The following is a 5,516-nucleotide window of genomic DNA, read 5'->3' as shown; positions in this document are numbered from 1 at the left end:
TCGTGAAAAAATACCAGGAACCATATTCGTAGCAAAAAAGACAAAAATTGCCTATATATAGAAAAAAACTGTTTGAATGGATTTTTGTGCGGACAGTATTTTCTTCGTCACGGATACGTTTCCTGGTATTTTTTCATGAAATTTCACATGGAGTAGATCGAGAACATATCCCAAGTTTCAGTTCTTTTTTTGGTATTTTTTACGTTTAATATTTGTATAGGGGTGTGGACCACCCATATGCATGTACGTACACATAGTATAGAATACTAAAATGGTTTCCCTTCCAACGGAAAAACAAACTGCATGTAACCTGGATGTTGACCTTTATTATTGGGAAAGATTGTAACGTGAAGGTTCTTCACTTCTTGACTCTCCTAGACGAAGGTGTCGTCGTCACTTGTGCCTTCTGGAAGAAAGAAACAGAGAGTGAAGGTCGATCAGTGTATAAAGACATGCATCAGGGAAAGAACATCTCATCACGAAAGTACATTTCTGCTCCCGAGCTCAAATGAGCTCGGTGAACAGTAAATTCAATGTAAGTTCTAATTCTTTGTCCATCTCATCATGGGTTTTAATTACGTACCGTGTACTATGTTCGGGATGAAGAAGACGCCAAAGACGGGACGGTTAGGGTGGGCATGGAGTGTGTTCTCCAGCGCAGCCCGCGCTTGCTTGACCTCGCCGACCATCACCCCGGAGGTGTAGAATCGGACATGAACCTTCTGAAGGGACATCAAGTGTCCCATGCCCAGGTCAAACCAATCACCACCGTTACCAGTTGCTTCCTCTTTTGCGACCCGCAAACCGATTTCAAACTTGACAGTTTCAGCCTTGGGCAAAGCTCCTGGCAGGAACACGATTTGGCCCGGCGACCGACAAACCAACACGATTGTTGTCAGACAACGGAACCCATCAGCACTGAAGAATAGCTTCCTTTGGCGGGTGGTTCGTAATGTGAGACGGTGAAGAGCCGATAACCTTCCAAGGAATTCCAGATCCTCCTGCCCCACTTCCTTGACCCATATGTGCAACTCGTATAGTTGCGACAGATGTGAGGGATTTCTCCTTATCCATGCAGGCAGCGTGGAGAATATGCCATGTCTGTCTGCGATAAATTCCCGGAGACTTCTAGGGGGCACCCAACGTTCCCCCAAGAGATCCATGGAAGCACCACTCGCATCAATTTTCTAGACTTTGGATGTTGGAAACTCCTAGTGACTCCATAAACGCTTCCTCTAACTCCATGCTCAGGTCATTAAATTTAATTTGGAGCTTCCTCAATGTTTTCATGTTGCCCAATGCTTTCACAGTGCATAGAGAGTCACCACAGATTTCACCCAGCACTTCCATTGATGCCAGCTTTCCTAGTCCATCTGGAAGATTCCAGAGAGGCTCGGTTAGTAGGCACATCAATCTTCTTAGTTTGGTAACACTCGACGGAAGTTCTTTTATATCATAATTTCCACTCAAATCCAGCACCTGTAAAAACTGTAACTTTCCAACTTCTGGGGCCTCAGAAATTTCTATATCGGCTAGACCTAGGTACCTCAGGTGAAATAAAGTCCCCAACTCTTGAAGGTTTAGATGGTTATGATCACCAACATTACATCCAGTCAAATCCAGTACACATAAAACAGCGAAGCTCGACAAAGGCGGCAATAGACCAATAGCAGATTTAAATGTGGCAATGGACCTCACTTGTAATATACTCCCAGAAATAAGAGGCATTGTTCGATGTTCTTCTTTGATTGTATTTTGGAGGGACAACCTGCGCACATTTCTCCGAGAAGAAATGCTTTCATCGGTACCATTCAATATGGTAACAAAATTATCTTCGCTTGATAATGAACAAATTAGATCAAGCACACTATCGTGTACACGACAAGCATATACAAAGCCACGAAAATTGTATACCGGCTGGATCAAGCTTCTGTTCACCAACTCATTGAAGTAAGTCTCTCCGATCTCAAAGAGACTAGTTTTTGATTTCTCACATTGGACAAAACTTTCAGCAATCCACATCCATATCAATTGATCTTTCATAATCTCATGATCTTCTGGAAACATGCTTAGATATAACAAACATGTTCTTAAATGAGAAGGCAAGTCATAATAGCTAAATGATAGTATCCTCCTCATCTCCTCAACAACATGGTCTTCGGCAAGTCCACGGCCAATAGACTCTAGCAAAACATGCCACTCATCCTCTCGTTTTAGATGTTGATCATTAGCCAAAAGACTAGCTATAGTAATTATGGCTAATGGCACTCCACCACATTTCTTTAATATGCGCGTGGACACTTCTTCTAATTCACGAGGACATCCACTCTCTTGAGAAAATATTCTTTTACAGAAGAGCCTTTTGGAATCATCATCACTAAGAGGTTCCATTTGATAGACTGAATCATTAGTAGATGAGCAGCATAATTTAGATACACTGAATATACGAGTTGTCGTGATTAGCCGACTGCCAAAATTGTTGCTTTTAGAGAAGGCCCAATTGATAATTGTCCACAATTTTTCATCCCATATATCATCAATTACAATGAGGTACCTATATTAATTATGAGAGCATTAATTTAATAATTGTACACATGGTAAGATTTAAAGATAATCTAGCAATATGCCGCGGAGATAAGATTATGGAAGGATAAAAAGATGGACCCATTACTAAATTAAATGATCACGTTTCAACCGACGTACATTTATGTACACATTTTCTATTTGTCCATCGGTTTTCCTTGAGGACAAAAAGACTACTTAATTAAATGATCATGTTTCAATCAAATTATATTCATGTACGCCTTTTTATTTGTCCCTCTATATGAATTGGTAGATCGCCACACTTTCCACTATAAATAACTAGCAGAGTGACCCGAGCGTTTGCGCGGCTATATTTACTTTATGTTTTTATAAACATAATTTCTATTTTTTGGACATAGGCTCCATATGCAACAACAATATATATCTCTTCATCTTCACCTATTGGTGGTGACCGTTTGTTCTCCTTGACCATGTATTGATCACCTGAACGGTTACCAACAATTGCGCCTAAATTGAGATTGCAAACCATCAACGCAAATTTGGTTTGCATAAATACCCTGATCTACCATGAATTTACAATATATCAAGAAACACCTCAATTCGATAAAACAGTTCGTCTTGTAAACATGTTTTGGCGCAATAACTAAATCTAAATATTGATTGTACATAAACGTTGCACCGTTTTGTTCTCCATGTGTCTTTTTTGGAAGTGAATTGAAATTAATTTAATTTGTAAAACCCATCCACATTACTCCACATCATTTTTAAGTTTGCATTATGTTGTAATATAAACTATTAAATTAATTTCCTCCCTGCGATACAGTCACACACATATAAAGCACATTGACATTAACCCACAATTATTCTCACATGATGTTAAAAAAAAGTATTATTAGATGATGTGATGCATGCCCTTAAGCGATCCTTGTACATGTATATACTCCGTTCTTCATCCCAATCTATCACTTATTCGTCACTTCTAGTTGTTTTAGGATTTGCAGTAATGGAGGGTACATGGATGCTTTTACTCAGCTTCAGTCAACCGAGGATAAACTCTTTTATTGTACCACTAAACCCATTCAAGTTGATATATCTACTGCATATTTCATATTTATCCTTCGACAAAACTACATAGGCAATACATGCGTTTGGACACACACATATATATATTTGGTTCTCAGTTTGTCACTTTGTCGTCCCTTCTCGGTGTGGTTTATGTACAACTTCTCTATATATGGAGTTTGTGACCAACATTTATTTTATTATAGTTTCATATAAATATTACTCCTTCCGATCCGATCCAAATTAAATGACGCAACCTCTATACAATGCCAATCGTAGGGAGTAGTATTTTTTATCCTAATAACATAGTGTATGCATTGTGCATTAAAGTTAATATTTAAGTACACAAATATACAAAATGCTGACAGTTTGGAAGTAAATGATGGAAGTTACTCTAAAATCCTCAATACTTTTTAACCTCATAACTTACATATTATTTCTCAAGAACCAATTGAAAGAAATTATCAATTTAAAGTGAGTGACATGTGATACCTCTTGTTCTCGAGACGCTCCCGGAGTTTGTCGATGAGTTGTGTTTCACCCAATATGGCGAAATGGCTTTCGTACATGTCAAGAGCAAGAAGGATATCCATCAAAATCTTTTTTGCGCTAGCATTTCGACCGACAGAAACAAAAGCTCGGCAACCAAATTCTCCTTTTATCTTGTCATAGACTGTTTTGACAAGAGTGGTCTTGCCTAATCCTCCAAATCCGACAACGGAGACAATCTTCAATTTTTTCTTGGACTCGTCGTCTCCTTCTGATAGCAATTTCATTAGCTCTTGATCCCTTTTCCCAGCAATGCCAACAAGCTCTGTCACTTCGGTGTACAGAGCCCGAAGGCGAGGGTCGATGGGAGTCATCCCTGCAGGCATAGTGACAATATTGTCGACATTGTACCGTACACGCCTGCTAGCAACCTCTTGGACTTGCTTATTGATGTCCTTGATCGCGTTCGCGATCTCATGGTGAGTCTTCCCCTTAGTGAACAAGCCGGCCATCTTCTTGGTGAGCCGTTTGATCTTGTTCGAGTTGGCGGCAGGATCAGAGCTGTCATCGACACGCACCAGAAACTTGTCAACGACATCCTCCATGTTGAAGGAGAGCTCTCTCACCTCCCCAGCTCAGAGCTTGACCTGCTCGTTGAGTTGGTCCCGTGGCACCTCGCCCACCTTGCGGAGGGCAGCGTACATGCTCTTCATCTCTTTCTCAAGAGACTCGACGCCTTCCCTGACCTTCTTCTTCAATTTGTACTCCTCCTTGAGGAGCTCGAGCAGCTTGGGGAGCAGGGAGCCCATGGCGCCCGTCGCCAGATTCATTTGGAGCTGTTCCCTCTGAGCTAATTGGTTTGTTGTTTGGTTGGTATGCGTTTGGTGCTGCAGCGATGCATTTTGTAGAACCCGGGCAAGTTCAAAGGAAAAGATAGTATCATGTGAAGATGAATTACTACAGAGTCGTACGTACAATTGTTTGTCGCATGACTGTTCGCCTTTAAAACAAGCGACACCGGCCGACATGCATGTAATTTCCACATGTCCAGGAGGACCAGGACCACGCATTACTACAGCTCACGGTTCTCAATTTCTCGTTACGTGTCGGACACATGACTGTTCTTTTTTTTTTTTAGAATGGACACATGACTGTTCGCCTTTAAAACAAAGCGTCGCTGGTGTTCACACACACACAGGAGAGACGAAGGCAAGTAGGCAAAGCCATAAAAACACAGTGGGCGCGAGCGATGAGTAACTAACCAGCACATTGCTCCGGTCTCCTTTACTAATTTGTAACAAACGTGACTCTCCTTTTCTCTACGATTCGTCTAGATTGATTAAAGAAATGTTATCTGGTGAACGCAAGATATTTGACGTTTCGCAGCGATCTATCCGACTGCCGTCGGATCAAAACATGAA

At 40.9% G+C, this 5,516-nt stretch overlaps 1 pseudogene; it reads right to left on the bottom strand.

Annotated features, from left to right (window-relative positions):
- Positions 1 to 259: 259 nt before the first annotated feature.
- On the bottom strand, positions 260 to 4,925 carry LOC109772903 (disease resistance protein RGA5-like; annotated as a pseudogene).
- Between the last annotated feature and the right edge of the window lie 591 nt (positions 4,926 to 5,516).

This window comes from Aegilops tauschii, chromosome 1, assembly GCF_002575655.3.
Source record: "Aegilops tauschii subsp. strangulata cultivar AL8/78 chromosome 1, Aet v6.0, whole genome shotgun sequence".
Lineage (NCBI taxonomy): Eukaryota > Viridiplantae > Streptophyta > Magnoliopsida > Poales > Poaceae > Aegilops > Aegilops tauschii.
Note: the sequence above shows the minus strand (reverse complement) of the source record. Positions and strands in the feature narration are given on the sequence as shown.